The following is an 18705-nucleotide window of genomic DNA, read 5'->3' as shown; positions in this document are numbered from 1 at the left end:
GATAGATACTATTTTCTTTCATTACAAGCTCATTTTAACATTTCCTAGAATACATTTAATTAGACTTTACAGCCTGTTGCATACAATTCTTTTAAACATATGTTACAAATACTCAATAAATCTTTGATATGATTGAAAACATGACTATCAGTTGGTTTCATATTTCCTTGTTAGCCTTGAGTTCTAAGTTACAAGCAAGTAGGATTGATGACATGCATCGACCATGTCAGCAAACCTGACCACCCGATTCCGTTAGTCGCCTCTTACGACAAGCATAATCGCCTTTAATGGCAAGTATGGGTTGCTGAAGACCTGTTCTACCCCGTATCTTCACGGGTCCTATCTGCAATGCGAATGTGTGGGGCGGTGGGGTAGCCTAATGGTTAAAGCGTTCGCTGGTCACGCCGAAGACATTGTTTTGAATTCCCACACGGATACAATGTGTGAAGGCCCATTTCTTATGCCCCCCGCTGCGATATTGCTGGAATATTGCTAAAAGTGGTGTAAAACCATTATCACTCACTCTAAGCACGTGCATTACAAATATACTGGCTACAACGATCGTGTGCTACAATGATCATATCTGATTGAAGGTTATCTTTTGTATCCTCCGAGGTTTGACTGTATCTTGTACCACACAGATGGCAATCAATTGAATAATTATTCTCTCACTAGAGGTGAGATACTGCTTCTCCCTGGCTTGTTGGTATACACACCGCCAATAGAAACGCGAACAACAGAAACACATAGAGAAGTATGTACGTTAAGAAGAGATGTTTCCAATGTGTACCACTTAATGACAAAACTAACAATAAGTCAAGTGTTATTACAGTGTGTCTTTATTCTTATCACAGTGTGCTGCGAATGATTTCCAAACTATACACGCTTATCCTGCACAAGACAAATGGTGCATTTCGAGTCATGTATCTATGACGTCACATGTGATGGTTTAATGAGTGTCGGTTCACACACCATAACCTGATAACAGTATGTTCATTTGTGCATCCAACCACTCTAAAATCTCTTGAATATGGGAAAATCTTCATATATTAACCAACATGTACAGTATTCGCATTTCTGTTGATGGTGAGTATATATGCATACTGTGCACAAAGCAGGGCCCATATAAACTTAGCGCCCTGCTCTAATAAGCGCCCACGGAAACATTTGCTAATATATTGGCAGGTGAACAATCCCAATTAGCACCCCTTACGAATGATCAATGTACACAAGACTTATTTATTCGCATATAATATGCACTTGTGTGTTGTATGCACCATTAATCATGGGCAATTAAATCCTGGAAAAATACATCTGTTGCACATAAACACTTCAGGCTGTCAGCATAAACCACAAAATTTACCTTTCAACTCTGTCTCTTTTCACCAAAATAATATTCTAATAAGAGCCCCCTATTTCTAATTTTGAGAGCACCCTGGGCGCTTATTACGTCAAATACGGTAGTTAGTTCCCAAAAAGTGTTTTGTGTTTATGAAATCACCCCTGTCTTTCATGCAGTGTTTACCTCTGTATATGTAGAGACTTTTCCTGGATTCTAAACTAAGTGACCCTGACAGACAAACTAGGAAAAAAGTTATTTGGCTGAAAAAAGGCAATCTTTTTTAAGTTCTTATTTTCAATGGTATTTTAACATTGTGTTTTGTAAGTGATGCAGATGGATGCAAGGGATACAAATGGGCAGAACACTAACCCCGTCATGAGCTGCATGATGAAACATCGTCACACCCACTATGCTGGAGAAACTGAGACCTATTCTCGCCACACTTCAGCAACAAATATCAGAAAATATAATAATATGATGAGGAATAATTACGCAAACGATCCCATTTATACATAGGAGTGACTTCCTCAACCATTAACAGCTACAATGTATTACCCTCTACACAGGCTTCATGTAACCACAGTACAAATTAGACTGGTCCTATCATGACTAATGAGCACAGTGCATCAAGTGTAAGGGAGCTTGGCAGGAGTTGGTCTAAAGTTATGGCACTCTGTCCCTGTGCATGCAAGACAGGAGTTGGTCTAAAGTTAAGGCACTCTGTTCCTGGACATGCAAGACAGGAGTTGGTCTAAAGTTAAGGCACACTGTCCCTGTGCATGCAAGACAGGAGTTGGTCTAAAGTTAAGGCATCCTCTCCCTGGGCATGCTAGGCAGGAGTTGGTCTAAAGTTAAGGCACCCTCTCCCTGTGCATGCTAGGCAGGAGTTGGTCTAAAGTTAAGGCACACTGTCCCTGGGCATGCAAGGCAGGAGTTGGTCTAAAGTTAAGACACTCTGTCACTGGGCATGCTAGGCAGGAGTTGGTCTAAAGTTAAGGCACACTGTCACTGGGCATGCTAGGCAGGAGTTGGTCTAAAGTTAAGGCACACTGTCCCTGGGCATGCAAGGCAGGAGTTGGTCTAAAGTTAAGGCACACTGTCCCTGGGCATGCAAGGCAGGAGTTGGTCTAAAGTAAGGCACCCTCTCCCTGGGCATGCAAGGCAGGAGTTGGTCTAAAGTTAAGGCACACTGTCCTTGGGCATGCTAGGCAGGAGTTGGTCTAAAGTTAAGGCACACTGTCCCTGGGCATGCAAGGCAGGAGTTGGTCTAAAGTTAAGACACTCTGTCACTGGGCATGCTAGGCAGGAGTTGGTCTAAAGTTAAGGCACACTGTCACTGGGCATGCTAGGCAGGAGTTGGTCTAAAGTTAAGGCACACTGTCCCTGGGCATGCAAGGCAGGAGTTGGTCTAAAGTTAAGGCACACTGTCCCTGGGCATGCAAGGCAGGAGTTGGTCTAAAGTAAGGCACCCTCTCCCTGGGCATGCAAGGCAGGAGTTGGTCTAAAGTTAAGGCACACTGTCCTTGGGCATGCTAGGCAGGAATTGGTCTGAGGTTAAGACACTCTGTCACTGGGCATGCTAGGCAGGAGTTGGTCTAAGGTTAAGGCACACTGTCACTGGGCATGCTAGGCAGGAGTTGGTCTAAAGTTAAGGCACACTGTCCCTGGGCATGCAAGGCAGGAGTTGGTCTAAAGTAAGGCACCCTCTCCCTGGGCATGCAAGGCAGGAGTTGGTCTAAAGTTAAGGCACCCTCTCCCTGGGCATGCAAGGCAGGAGTTGGTCTGAGGTTAAGACACTCTGTCACTGGGCATGCTAGGCAGGAGTTGGTCTAAGGTTAAGGCACACTGTCACTGGGCATGCTAGGCAGGAGTTGGTCTAAAGTTAAGGCACACTGTCCCTGGGCATGCAAGGCAGGAGTTGGTCTAAAGTTAAGGCACACTGTCCCTGGGCATGCAAGGCAGGAGTTGGTCTAAAGTAAGGCACCCTCTCCCTGGGCATGCAAGGCAGGAGTTGGTCTAAAGTTAAGGCACACTGTCCTTGGGCATGCTAGGCAGGAATTGGTCTGAGGTTAAGACACTCTGTCACTGGGCATGCTAGGCAGGAATTGGTCTGAGGTTAAGGCACACTGTCCCTGTGCATGCTAGGCAGGAGTTGGTCTGAGGTTAAGGCACACTGTCCCTGGGCATGCTAGGCAGGAGTTGGTCTAAAGTAAGGCATCCTGTCCCTGGGCATGCTAGGCAGGAGTTGGTCTAAAGTAAGGCACTCGGTCCTTGGGCATGCTAGGCAGGAATTAGTCTGAGGTTAAGACACTCTGTCCCTGGGCATGCTAGGCAGGCGTTGGTCTAAAGTAAGGCACCTTCTCCCTGGGCATGCTAGGCAGGAATTGGTCTGAGGTTAAGACACTCTGTCACTAGGCATGCAAGGCAGGAATTGGTCTGAGGTTAAGGCACTCTGTCACTGGGCATGCAAGGCAGGAATTGGTCTGAGGTTAAGGCACACTGTCCCTGGGCATGCTAGGCAGAAGTTGGTCTAAAGTTAAGGCACACTGTCCCTGGGCATGCAAGGCAGGAGTTAGTCTAAAGTTAAGGCACACTGTCCCTGGGCATGCAAGGCAGGAGTTGGTCTAAAGTTAAGACACTCTGTCCCTGGGCATGCAAAGCAGGAATTGGTCTGAGGTTAAGACACTCTGTCCCTGGGTATGCAAGGCAGGAGTTGGTCTAAAGTTAAGACACTCTGTCCCTGGGCATGCAAAGCAGGAATTGGTCTGAGGTTAAGACACTCTGTCCCTGGGCATGCTAGGCAGGAGTTGGTCTAAAGTTAAGACACTCTGTCCCTGGGCATGCAAAGCAGGAATTGGTCTGAGGTTAAGGCACACTGTCCCTGGGCATGCTAGGCAGGAGTTGGTCTAAAGTTAAGGCACACTGTCCCTGGGCATGCAAGGCAGGAGTTGGTCTAAAGTTAAGGCACTTTGTCACTGGGCATGCAAGGCAGGAGTTAGTCTAAAGTTAAGGCACACTGTCCCTGGGCATGCAAGGCAGGAGTTGGTCTAAAGTTAAGACACTCTGTCCCTGGGCATGCAAAGCAGGAATTGGTCTGAGGTTAAGACACTCTGTCCCTGGGTATGCAAGGCAGGAGTTGGTCTAAAGTTAAGGCACTCTGTCCCTGGGCATGCAAAGCAGGAATTGGTCTGAGGTTAAGACACTCTGTCCCTCAGCAGGCACTAGGCAGGAGTTGGTCTAAAGTTAAGGCACTCTGCCCCTCAGCATGCAAGGCAGGAGTTGGTCTAAAGTTAAGGCACACTGTCCCTCAGTAGGCAAGGCAGGAGTTGGTCTAAAGTTAAGGCACTCTGCCCCTCAGCATGCAAGGCAGGAGTTGGTCTAAAGTTAAGGCACTCTGTCCCTGGGCATGCAAAGCAGGAATTGGTCTGAGGTTAAGACACTCTGTCCCTCAACAGGCAAGGCAGGAGTTGGTCTAAAGTTAAGGCACTCTGCCCCTCAGCATGCAAGGCAGGAGTTGGTCTAAAGTTAAGACACTCTGTCCCTGGGCATGCACGGCAAGAGTTGGTCTAAAGTTAAGACTCTCTGTCCCTGTGCATGCAAGGCAGGAGTTGGTCTAAAGTTAAGGCACACTGTCCCTCAGTAGGCAAGGCAGGAGTTGGTCTAAAGTTAAGGCACTCTGCCCCTCAGCATGCAAGGCAGGAGTTGGTCTAAAGTTAAGGCACTCTGTCCCTGAGCATGCAAAGCAGGAATTGGTCTGAGGTTAAGACACTCTGTCCCTGGGTATGCAAGGCAGGAGTTGGTCTAAAGTTAAGGCACTCTGTCCCTGGGCATGCAAAGCAGGAATTGGTCTGAGGTTAAGACACTCTGTCCCTCAGCATGCAAGGCAGGAGTTGGTCTAAAGTTAAGGCACTCTGCCCCTCAGCATGCAAGGCAGGAGTTGGTCTAAAGTTAAGACACTCTGTCCCTGGGCATGCACGGCAAGAGTTGGTCTAAAGTTAAGACACTCTGTCCCTGTGCATGCAAGGCAGGAGTTGGTCTAAAGTTAAGGCACACTGTCCCTCAGTAGGCAAGGCAGGAGTTGGTCTAAAGTTAACAACTCTGTCCCTGGGCATGCTGGGGAGGTGTTGGCCTAAATCTAACAAGACTGGGAGAATGGGTGATCACAATAGATGCTGGCTGTGGACAGTCCTGGGATGAGGTTTCATAAAAAAGACACTGAATAGTGAGTGAGTGAGTTTGGTTTTATGCCGCTTTTAGCAATATTCCAGCAATATCACGGCGGTGGACACCAGAAATGGGCTTCACACATTGTACTCATGTCGGGATTCGAACCCGGGTCTTCAGCGTGACGAGCGAACGCTTTAACCACTAGGCTACCCCGTCACGCCTATGCCTTGCTAATATTGAGATATACATAAAATCTCCACAACCTTAGTGAAAGGATGTTTATGTTAACGTTATGTTATAAATGATATACAAAACATTTCCAATCCTTTAAATTTCCCTTTCTCAAACCAGTCATGATGCCCGAGCAGTGCATTGTAAAGATGACACCAAAGCACTTAACTATACAAATCCTACGGTTGAAAGGTTTTAGTAGAACTCAAAACTTACCTCAGTACTACTCGCATCAAGCAAGCAACAAAAACGAAAACCAGCATAACATTGCCCTATCAGTCTACCACACATGCACATGTTTACTTAGTGCAAGTCTAGGGCCTGACTACTTACACGAAGGCTTGGTTAAGTCAAGTGCAGCTATAACTGAATACTGTCAAATCACCTTGGCCTAGAAACGTTGAACAACATACATCACAATGTTTCTAGCTCCATGGGATAGGGTAGATCTGTATCAAAAGAGAGGTCCTGTTCGGCGAAGCATGATCTTCCTCAGCTCGAAAAACCTGCGATGTTCGCCGTCATGCATGAAAGCATGAATAATGGATTCCTGTGTGTGACAGAAATATATCTGCACTGTCATAGATTGTCATTTTATACGTTTGACATTTCCCCTCTGGGAAGATGATTATGGCATATAACTTATTTTCATTCACGGCTGCATGTGTTGGATTACAGTGAGTGAATGAGTGAGTATGGTTTTACGCCGCTTTTAGCAATATTCCAGCAATATCACGGCGGGGGACACCAGAAATGGGCTTCACACATTGTACCCATGTCGGGAATCGAACCCGGGTCTTCGCGAACGCTTTAACCACTAGGCTACCCGACCGCCCCGTTGGATTGCAGAGAAGGGAAATCTCAATTTGTTTAAAACATAAGTTGCTCCAAAAATTACAGAAAAGTAATACACCATGGTACAAAATTTCCCAAGTTACCATGGTGACCATGGAATATATGATGGACTTTGTACTAGTTGGCTTATTGTTTTTACTGTTAGTGACATCAGTGTGAGGTTGAAAAAACCTCCGGAATATTAAAACATAACTGAATCTGGACCAGACAAACCAGTGATTGATATTATGAGCAACGATCCACACAAACAAACACCATCAACCAAGTCACTGAGTCTGACTGCTTGATCCATTTAGTGACCTCTTACAATCAACATAGGTCGCTGGGGACAAAGGGGTGCAGCTCAATGACGGCACTGAATGACTGTATCCAGGTCCCTAGGAACTTATAAATAGACAATGGGAGGGTGTTTATTTGTCCCAATTACGATCCTTGATCTATCAGATGAATACTACGCTTTACTAATGCGGTAAACGTCTTCACCCTGTCTCTGGGTTTGCCTCCCACATTAACACAGCGTGACATACTGTAGTGCTCATAATAAACACCCTGGCATTTAGAAAATTGACAAAGGGAGGGCACTTATTAAAGATTTGAATCACAGATTAGCTCCTTGATCTTTCAGAATACCTGCAATTTACAGATGTGGTAAACATAATATGCAAAATAAAATACTGAATGTCAAGTAAAAGATCAGCTTCTTAAAACAGATTACTTACAGACTGGTCTACAAGTTGGCTCAAAATAGCAAAAGGCACCAGTTAAGCTGATGTGCAAAGCATATTGCAAGTTTTGTTGAAAAACATTGAACGGTTCTCAAGTATTGGCTCAGAATAGGATGGGAATGCCAAAGCCAACAGGAACAAACACAATGTGATATTATATAACATAACATAATGAAGTAAAATGTTTAAGATGTAAAAATGGACATACAACCTCTGAATCCAACCAGAAATACATTCACAACTAAATTCAGCACCTCCACAATACACCATATACACTATATATATACCACACACAAAGTCACACTGATCCCCTGCAGGTCAAGCATGTGTAAATCCAGGCCTAGCTGACAGAGCAGTGAGGTAATAGGTGATCAAAATGGATCCCAGCTGAGTCATTGTTCAGCATAGACAAGGTGTCTACGAGTGTGGTGATTGACCAGGCACAGTCTGTATAATCAATGGAAGTTACTGCAACCTTGATGGTAACAGTCTTAATTGATGAAGCTTGATAAAATAAATTTATTGTTTCTCATTACTTTCATGCCCATAAAGTTGCCCTGCCCCTTATGATTTTAACTATTAACCATTGTTCAGAAAGGACTTTTTCAACCCATTTTGGACAAAATTCTGATGTTTTTCAAATGCTGTGCGAGTCAGATCCACAATAACTGAGTTGTGTTTTCATCGCTTTTCAAAGAAATTCAGTCGAAATCACGATTGGTGTTGAAGAGGAGGGTACCAGAAATGTATTCACACATTACACATTATACATTACACATTATACCAAAATGGAATCGAACCCTTGCATTTATCATGACGAGCAAAAGCATCAAGCACTAGGCTACGTCACGACCCCTTATAGGGGAGTCAAGGTCACCATGGCCTCAGGTCTGTTTCTTAATAGTTCTCGGAGGTCACCTGGTTTACTTTGATAGATTTGTAACTGGCTAAAATTGAAAAAAATAAATAGAATCCTCCCTCCCTACCCAGTTTTGAAGGTCATGAGAAACAACACTATTCATATAACTGTCCTCGGCTTGGTAACTGCTACTGATTATAGCTGAGCCATAGTGGAGGACAATGCTGGCTGTATGGTAGTATACATGTAATCTGTTAAGTCCAATGGATAACTCAGCGGTGCATTTAATTACATGTATGACATTGTCAATATATAATTATGATAAATTTGACAGCTGTCATTTGATTAAACTGTTTTTTATCTGTTTATCACTGAGCTGTTAAGCCAGGTGGATGCTTTTTTGTCCTTTATTGAAACACATTTTGACATTGTTAATTAAACAATTGTTGATTAAATTAGCAGCTGTGATCTGACGTAACTACTTTTCTTTACAAATATGGTTTTAGTTTATCACGTTGCATTTCACTTTGTACAGCAAAAAAATCCTTGTCTGTTTTTGTTCAGAACAATCTCTGCTATTGGATCAATGGGAAAGTGACATTGTCTACATCCGATTTTCAAATACTTTGAAAAAGAAATATTTCATTAACTGGTAAGATGGCTGGCCAAACTGTTCTAAGCCTAATAAACAAAACCAACAATTGTGAAAGTGTTTTTAATTTTGTTTTTCAACATAATCTCCCTGCTTTTCAATACACTTATCATATTGACAGTGAAGAATTTCACTTCCAGTCAGGAAGAGGTTTTCTGAAGCTACCCTGAAAAACCCATTCACGACAGCTTTTGAGGTCAACAAGGTTCTTCGAACCCACATTGTCACACAGCAGCCTTTGCAAGTCAAGAGGTGTGAGAAGAGGCATTATCATGAAGGAGTAAACTCCAGCAGTCAGCATTCCTTGCAATCTCATTTAAAATCAGATCTTAGTTCTCGCTACCGCTAAACAAAGATCTGATGACATCACATTACGGGTTATTCTTTAAAATGTGGGACCACTTCTCTCTAGGCATATATATGGTGATCCAAACAAGTGCGCCCGCATTTGTACATCTCCAAGCTTCATTACATTGGCGACACATGAACATCCCTGGTAGAATAGGTCTTCAGCAAACCATGCTTGCCGTAAAAGGCGACTATGATTGTTGTAAGAGGCAAGTAACTGGATCAGGTAGTCAGGCTCGCTGAATTGGTTGATACATGTCATCGTAACCCAATTGCAAAGATTGATGCTCATGATGTCAATCACTGGATTGTCTAATCCAGGCTCGATTATTTACAGACTGCCGTCATATAGCTGGAATATCCTGAGTGTGGCGTTAAACAACAAACAAACAAACATTGCGTTGGCTTTGTGTTGATAATCAATTTCTAAAGGTGGGACAAGTTTTTCCCTCATATTGATTGCAACACTTTCATCTAAACTTGATTGGAACTTGGAAACAAGACAAGCCTATGACCAATGATTTCAAACTATCCCAGGAATTTGTTCCATAAAAGATATTATTCATGAATATTAATGAGCGCATGATCCAATTTTGCAAAGATTATTGAAGTGAGTTCGGCTTTAATTTTCACACATTTGCATAATCTAATCCAAATTAACATTGTTCAAAGTCAGGAAACTTACTTTAAATAGACAAAATAGTAGTTCGTAATACAGTTTTTAGACATAGTACATAGTCTCTACAAGTACATTCAGTTTTGAGTGTGGGCCCATCTTGCCACATCGATTAGGCAAGCAGAGTTAGCTCCCTTCTTGAACCACCGCAATGATAGAATAGAGATAAAAATACTGTGTTTTCAATGTAGAGCTAGGTTACCTGTAGATTTAACCGCGCTAAATTTAACATTTGAAACCTCACGCTGCATGTTCGGTTCCAAATTCAATTTAGCGCAGTTAAATCTACAGGTAACCCAGCTCTACATTGAAAACACAGTATGTGAATCTCCTAAGTGGTGCTTAGTGTTCCACCATGAACACACTTCAACAGAATGTCTACATATATACAACAATGGTGTTTGAATTAATTGAAATAATTGAAGATTGATCGAATGGTCCAAACGACCAAGCAACCAAATGCAATCTTCCATAATGGAACACAAACTTGAAATTCTCAACTGTTGAAAAAATCAGATTACACAATATATTGTGTCTGTATTTTAAAACACAGAGATAATTTTGTTTCCTGAGATCAATACTTCCTTTGTTCTTGGAGGAAAGATTGACATTAAGTGCTTAAGTAGGTATTTGTATTTGTTTTTGTTAGGTGTGATCTAATTCTACTGAACTTAACATTGAAAAACAACAAAACGATGCTAACCAATTCATTTGGATGATTGGTGGGGGATGACCAAATAAATCATGATTTTACAACCAAATTTCCAACAATTTGTGTACAAGCTGTAAGTCACTCCTGCAATTGCGTAATAACTGAAAATGCTATCTGTACTTTGTCCTTGTGCTTTATGCGCACAGCTCAGTCTGATATAAGGATACACTTATACAGGCCCACTAGAACATGTATACAAGGTGTAACAGGGTTTCATGCGACGCACAAATGTGCATCCAGTACGCACAAATATAGAGAATAGATACAGAAAAAATATATACTGCAGAGGAACACATAATAATATTCATTGTACCTACAGCACATAAAGAGCAATAATGAGTGTGTGTGTGATTTCTCTATCATGATATAACATTCATACAAAGTTCTCATATAATAGGGGGCACGTTTGGCCCAGTTGTCTAAGGCACCGCGATTCTCTGTGCAGAGTTGCGTCCCTTGGGCACGCCAGAAACCTATGATTGTGGGTTCGAATCCTGGTTCGCCCCGATTATGTTTTAGGTTTGTCAGCACCATACCCGTGCTTGTGGGTTTCACCGCCGAAGTGATGAACGTCTGACACCTGCATCACTTTGGGCTTTCCTCACACACTAAGCTGACACGCTGTGATATGACTGGAATAATGTTAAAAGCGGCGTTAAACCAAACTCACTCACTCTCATATAATAATTAGATCCACAGCAAGGGCTTTTATAAGTTATCAATTTATCAATAACATTTATACAAAATTTCATATAATTATAGTTAGCAAGTAATACATAAATCAAGGTAAAATGCAGATACAAAATATCATTAGTTTCAGTTATAGCTTTTTAGATAGATGCTAGCCTAAGGTGACAAGATCCCATCTCCCAGACATACTAATCAATAGGACAAAAGTTATGTCTACATAGTTTTATAGATTGCCTTGAACTATTTTACTTAAGTAAATCTGTCATCACCTATCTTAGAATAACATTAAGCAATTACTTCAATTTAAACTCTTTAAAGATTAGCCCCCATACAAGCTCGTCTATACTGATACCATAATCCTTTTCCAAGCACCCAGTAAATATGTCAATGAGATTAGTGCCAGTCCAACAGGATTAACAGGATTAAGTATTCCCCTCTGTCTAGCCATTCTTTAACCATAGGGCACACCCCATTGTGTATCAACCAATCATATTCCTTTTCATTGTTCTAATTTTTGTTAAATACATACAGAAGCAAAATGTTAAGCAGAAGGGGTTTGACACTCATACCAAGCAGACCTCTCTCACACAGCCCAGAGGGTTGTACCGACTCTCTGTGGCACCCTCAGGTATATTCTAAGATATTGTTCATTGTTAATTGTTTTTGTAAATAAAATTATGATAAGTCTCCTGTGACTCCGGCTCTTTGCTGACTAATTCCCCCCTAGAAAACCAGCACGCCATTTGGAAGGTATTGTTCACCCAGAACAGTTCCATGATAACCCACCCACATCTTAATTTCCAGCAGTATCATGAGAGGGGGGGACATCAGAAATGGGCTTCACACATGGGAGAATCCAACCCTGCCACCCTTTAAGGATTTTTACTTTTCATGCCATTTGGAAGGTTTTGTTCATCCGAACAGAACCATAATACCTCCATCAACCATTGTCCACATGGTTCATTCCAGGCTCTAAAGTAATTATCTAAACATACAGTACAAGTCAAGGTAGAATCTTGGTGTACCATATGTGATTTCATTATCATCTAAAAAAGAAATGAACACCTGCCCTACTCCTACCACTAGCGTGTATGCCTATTGAAATCCGGGGAATGGAGCTGTGGAGACTGGAGAGGCTGCCTCGGCCCATTGTTTACATACAGAGCATTAATCTAAATTGTTTGATAGGCAGAGCTCCAGATAGGCTTTTGGTGTTGTGGGTATTTTACCCATGCATTTTAAAATCAGTGGGTATCAGTAATTCTATCTGGGTATTCAAATTTCTGCTACCCACTAGTTTTTACACATGTGGGTATTTAAGTTAAATATTTAAAAACACTATTCATCTAGTCCCTGCAAACTGGTGTCGTGTGTGTTTAAGAGCTTTATAGGACCACGATACTTCCAAAAGAAAGTGTGATGGCAAATGATCATGATGTAACTGTCATCGTGGAGTTTGGCAAGGTTGACGGAATGTGTGTTTATAATTTCAAAATAAGTTGCTGATTTGTTAAATGAATACGCAGGGTTACCTAACACTATTTTGATGATACGCACAAGTTTTATTTTTGTAGCGTATCTGTAATGTTCATTGCATATTTGATACGCTTGGATTTTATTTTACTGCGTATTTCTGCATTTTTTATGCGTATTTCACGCAGATACGTAGCTTATCTGGAGCTCTGATAGGCATTACTTAGAAGTTGACTTCTTAGAAGTTGGTGTGATGAAGTAAGACAAGTTCTATGGATGAACAACTTCTTTATTACAATAAGTGTGACGTTCCGGTGTAGATCCTAACACCTTTATCAAGCAAGTGATGGATAGTGCTAAACAACATAGGTATATATACTTATTAACATAAATGTTTATACAGTAAATTGCATCGCACTAATTGTAATAAAGAAGTTGTTCATCCATAGAACTTGTCTTACTTTACTTAGAAGTTGACGGATGACAAGGTAGACACAATTTTATGGATAACAACTTCCTATCTACATCTTAGGCTACATGATAATGAATCGTTTTCCATTACTGACAACGTGAAATGAGGCACTGCGGTGAGTGGTGGTGTACTTGTTCACACAAAGATACCAACTGTCATTCGCTGTGCAGAGTTGCGTCCCTTGGGCACGCCAGAAACCTGTGATTCTGTGTTCGAATCCTGGTTCGCCCCGATTATGTTTCTAGGTTTGTCAGCACCATACCTGTGCTCGTGGGTTTCACCGAAGTGGTGAATGTTTGACACCTGCATCACTGCAGGCTTTCCTCCCACATTAAGCTGACATGCCGTGATATAACTGGAATACTGTTAAAAGCAGCATTAAACCCAACTCACTCACTCATTCTTAAAATTTGTAAGCGAAAAGACTGACTTAGTGAGGAGGAAAGTTTGGATATTGGATGGAATCTGGACAAACTGATTTGGGTTACTTGTATTTTGAAGGCATCTATCATTGAGAGAGATGCAGACAAACTAATAGAACTTCTTTAAGAAAATATATTTTGCATGTATTGCTAAAAATGTACCAACATACAACCATTACAATACATGTACAAAGGACCATGCAGATTGACCAGATTACATGTCAAGCCAATACATTTGGTACAGTTTGAGTGTATACATTCACATATTCCGTTCATGGTCTTGTATACTTGAAACCCTGTATGTGTTTGATTCTGCAGGAAAAACCTCACTCATTTTATTCATCACATGTTCCAACCCCCTTATATACTGACTCAGGATCCACCACTGATGATTATTTCAGTCATATTCTGTGTCTAAATTTGGAATAAATTACTGTATGACAAAAAGCTGCTTTAGGTCAGACAAGTGTAAATATGGTGTAAATTTTTAGAGAAATTATAAAACATTGCAAAGACATAATTTTTGCTTAGTGGGATTGTTATTGGACACTTATCTGTAATACTTCTTTTGGGCTCAAAAACCAATAACACAAGGATCCTATAATATTTCAATGTATTCACATTTTAAAAACTTTTTAATCAAATAATGCTGTCTTTATAACAATGTGTTGGTAAATATTTCTGAATTTCATAATTTTACTCCGATAGATAGGAAGGCCTGTTCTAATTGAGACAGACAATACTAATCATTGTTTTGTATCAGTGAGTGAGTTTGGTTTTTCGCCGCTTTTTAGCAATATTCAAGCAATATTACGTCGGGGGACACCAGAAATGGGCTTCACACATTGTACCCATGTCGGGAATCGAACCTGGGTCTTCGGCGTGACGTGCGAAGGCTTTAACCACTAGGCTACCCGACCGCCACTGTTTTTTTTCAGCCTTCCATCTGCAGGCATGTGAAAACATATGATGAGCACTGAGATGAAGTTGAAATCATTAGTTTGTGTTACATGTCAAAATTCATAAAATAGATTGGTGTAAACAAAGATTTTATAATCAATGATAATGCTTTTGTAAGTTCGATGAAAGCTTGTTGGCGTTTTAACTATTTCACATAATAACTCACCCATCATGTGTATAATACTTACAGGGGCACCAGAGGAGGGTCTCGAAACAAGCATCCTGGAATAACCTTTAAACCTGTCAGAAATTCTAACTCCTCTCTAAGATTTGGTGTAATAAATGTAAGATTGGCCAAAACACATACTCAATATGTTGACAAACCCCAGTAACCATGTGACCTTGTAGGTGAACATAATTTGGACCTTCTGGCTATCACTGAAACTTGGCTTCGATCAGGAGATACCGATCACATAGCCATGAGGAAGCAAACTCCCACTGGATACAAACTCGTTGTTGTGGAGAAAAAATTATAAAAACAAAACAAACATTGTTTCGGTTCATGTAACATGAACACTTAGCACAAACGCCACACGCTTCGCGGAAATCAGATCGTGGCTTTCGTTTCACGTGCAGAAAATGAATGCTGACACGTGACAGTGCAGGCTTTTCGTTCGTTGGAGCAAGACACACTTTACGGTCGTTGACCAACATTTGTGGTCTTTATAGGAACTACCGTATTCGACGTAATAAGCGCCCCGCTCTAATAAGCGCCCACGGTGACATTTGCTAAGATATTGGCTAGTGAACAATCCAAATTAGCACCCATTCCGATTGATCAATGTACACAAGACTTATTTATTCGTGTATAATAAGCATGCATGTGTTATATGCACCCTAAATTAGGGGTAATTGAATTCTGGAAAAATATATCTGTCGTACATAAATATTTCAGCATAAATAACGATATTTATCTTTCAACACAGTTTTTTTCACCAAAATAATATTTTAGTAAGAGCCCCTTATTTCTAATTTTGAGAGCGCCTTGGGCACTTATTACATCATCTTCCCGAGGCAAGTGAGTTAACTGACTATAAAAGTCCAGTTTCCACCCTTGCCGAACTAGGCTGGTATTATGGAGTTAGATTTTGGCTGGGCCAAAGAGTCTATGCATAGTCCAATCAAAATCGCGCACTGAAATCGAAATCCAGTTCGTAGAGTATCATGCAGATTTCGGTCGACTGCAGGATTTGCAAAGCATGTGCATTGCCAACTCGTTGTCAACAGATATTTTCTAAATCTTTTCATGTTTTTAATCAAGGTGCTCACATGATTCGATGCACTTCGAGATACAAGACTCGTTTTATCACAATATAGATCTTGATTATCGATCAGATTGTCTTGACTGGGCGCCACCGTTTTGTTAAAACAAATGCAAGTGATACGAGAGGCTGAATCCTATTGGTCAATAGGAGAGGCATAGAAAGGACATAACTCGTAGCAGCCACTGGTGGCACTACGATCGAGCCCAGGAATTCCAGCCTAGTTCGGCAAGGGTGGAACTGGACTTTTAAAGTCAGTTAACTCTCTTGCCTCGGGAAGATGTTATTACGTCGAATATGGTAGTTATCGTTGAACCAATATTCATGGTCTTGATATAAATTAGATGGGACAATATTCGTGGCCCTTAGAAACGTAAAGTGTGTACTTGCTCCTATAGTCAATTATTCATTCCTGTATTCGTGGATCACAAGACAGTATGGTGTCAACAGGCGCTCGTGACCTTCCAGTTGAAATTCACTTGACACGTCATACTGACGCTCGTGATCTTCCGGTTAGGCCGGTTGGCATTCACTTGACATGCCTCCCACCAGCAAGTGAAGAAGAAGTGACAAAACTATTGGCAAAGAGTCCGACCAAATCCTGTTCTCTCGACCCATGTCCCACATGGCTATTTAAGAACTGCCAAAGTGTCCTCATACCAACCATCACGGCTATCATAAACCAATCACTGTCTCAATGTGAGGTTCCCTCTTCTCTAAAGGAAGCATTGATAACTCCGTTCCTCAAGAAAAAACCTTAGATCAAGATGTTCTAAAAACAACGACCGCACAGTTTCCAACCTGCCATTTATTTCAAAGGTGATAGAACATCGGTAGCATCACGTCTTCATGACCATATGCATGCAAATAATGTAGGTGAAATTATGCAGTCAGCCTACAAGACTGGTCACAGCTGGGAAAACAGCCTTGTTGCATGTGCAGCATGTGCAGACTGACCTAATTCATGCTGTCGATTCTCAGGGAGCTACAGTTCTTGTGCTCTTGGACCTATCTGCGGCTTTCGACACTATAGATCATTCCAATCTACTGACAACACTCGAATCACCAAGTTGGCAGTACTGGAGATGCCTTATCTTGGATTGCTTCATATCTCTCAGGACGCTATCAATCAGTCATCATTAATGGAGTAAGATCAAGGAAGTATGAACTTAAGTTTTGGAGTGCCTCAAGGCTCTGTCCTTGGCCCAATACTTTTCACCATCTACAGCCTACCAGTGAGAGATATAGCAAGATCTCACAATTTAAGTTTCCATCTGTATGCTGATGATACACAATTGTGTCTGGGATTCTGACCGTTGACTACATCATCAGTCAGCATTACCTGTAAAGCAATCTCATGCTGCATAGATGACATCAGATGCTGGATGAGAAGCCACTTTCTCAAACTTAATGATGACAAAACTGAGCTCTTGATTATCAGCTTTAAACAGATACAGTCCAAAGTACGAGTTCCTTGTTTGAAAATTGGGGACTGTACGGTTGAGCAAAACTCTTGTGCCCGAAATCTAGGCGTGATCATTGACTCAACACTCAGTCTGGATAACCATGTTAGCAACACGTGCAAGACAGCTTACTTTCACATCAGGAACATCAGGCAGATAGCAAGATATGTAGACACAACACAGCATCAGTCACGTGCCTAGTCCATGCATCCGTAACATCAAGACTTGACTATTGTAATAGTCATCTGTATAGTATCCAGCAACATCATCTTGATAGACTACAGTGTGTGCAAAACACTGCTGCCAGACTCATCACACGTAAGTCAATGCATGAACACATTACACCCGTCCTGAAAGAGCTGCGCTGGCTACCTGTGAGACTCAGGATCGTGCTCAAGCTGATCATGTTTGTCTACAAATCGATCCATGGGTTATCCCCAGCATACCTCCAGGAACTCACTTCCCTTCACAAACCAGCAGAACAACATATGGCGACAGAACCTTCCGAAAAGCAGGAACAACTCTATAGAATTCACTGCCCATTGATGTCAGGGGATCTGAAGCTGCAAGACCTTCAGATCAAAGCTCAAGACCATCCTCTTCAAAAGAGCAGGGGGCATGGGTGGCCCAGTCGTCTAAGGCGCTGTGATTCACTGAGTTGCATCCCTTGGGCACGCCAGAAACCTATGATTGTGGGTTCAAATCCCGATTCGCCCCTGTTATGTTTCTAGGTTTGTCAGCACCATACCTGTGCTTGTGGGTTTCACCGAAGTGGTAAACGCTGAGACCTGCATCACTTCAGGGTTGTCCTCCCACATTAAGCTGACACATCGTGATATAACTGGAATACTGTTAAAAGCGGTGTTAAACCCAACTCACACAAAGAGCATACAACTAAGCGCTCTTGAGCAGTGAGTATATCTGGATAAGTAGCTCTATATATGCTTGATTTAATAATTAATTGATATCAACTGTTGATCTACAGCATCAAATTAAAACTATAAACACTACAAACTTCAACTTGACATGTTTGAAATTGAAAAAGAGGTTCAGGGACGTTTATGCCAATATATATTGTCTCAAATATGTTTTCTGTGTATGTCATATGTGATGTTACTTACTGGAAATATTCAAGGGTTATTAACTTATGCTGCAGTGCCTGTCAGAGGTAGTGATGTTATCATGACAACAAAATTCCATTCCACAATTTCTTTTTTCTGGCTTGCGATCGATGTTGATCATGTTTCTAAGAACCGTTACTATATGGACTGATATAACACATGCCGAATACGGACAACAAGTTACCTCAGTAATTAGGACGCAGTTGATAAGTTATTTGAGCTTCCCGCCGCAGGTAAATGTTTAGTCTGTTTACACGGAAACAGGAAGTGATCCC

At 41.6% G+C, this 18705-nt stretch overlaps 1 protein-coding gene across 6 annotated transcripts in view; it reads right to left on the bottom strand.

Moving 5' to 3' along the window:
- The window catches only part of LOC139478783 (uncharacterized), a 33370-nt gene extending 14672 nt beyond the window's left edge, over positions 1 to 18698 (bottom strand). For 3 of the 6 annotated variants that reach the window (XR_011654327.1, XR_011654328.1, XM_071261404.1), the window contains exon 1: positions 18615 to 18698. The gene's annotated coding sequence lies outside the window, so the exon portion shown is untranslated. Of the gene's footprint in view, positions 1 to 5956; positions 6003 to 6125; positions 6176 to 18614 lie in introns of those variants that run through there. The other 3 variants (XM_071261406.1, XM_071261408.1, XM_071261405.1) reach the window with 3 other exon arrangements.
- Positions 18699 to 18705: the final 7 nt, after the last annotated feature.

The sequence above is a fragment of the Haliotis cracherodii genome, unplaced genomic scaffold, assembly GCF_022045235.1.
Source record: "Haliotis cracherodii isolate W230 unplaced genomic scaffold, xgHalCrac1.p SCAF_4, whole genome shotgun sequence".
Classification (NCBI taxonomy): domain Eukaryota; kingdom Metazoa; phylum Mollusca; class Gastropoda; order Lepetellida; family Haliotidae; genus Haliotis; species Haliotis cracherodii.
Note: the sequence above shows the minus strand (reverse complement) of the source record. Positions and strands in the feature narration are given on the sequence as shown.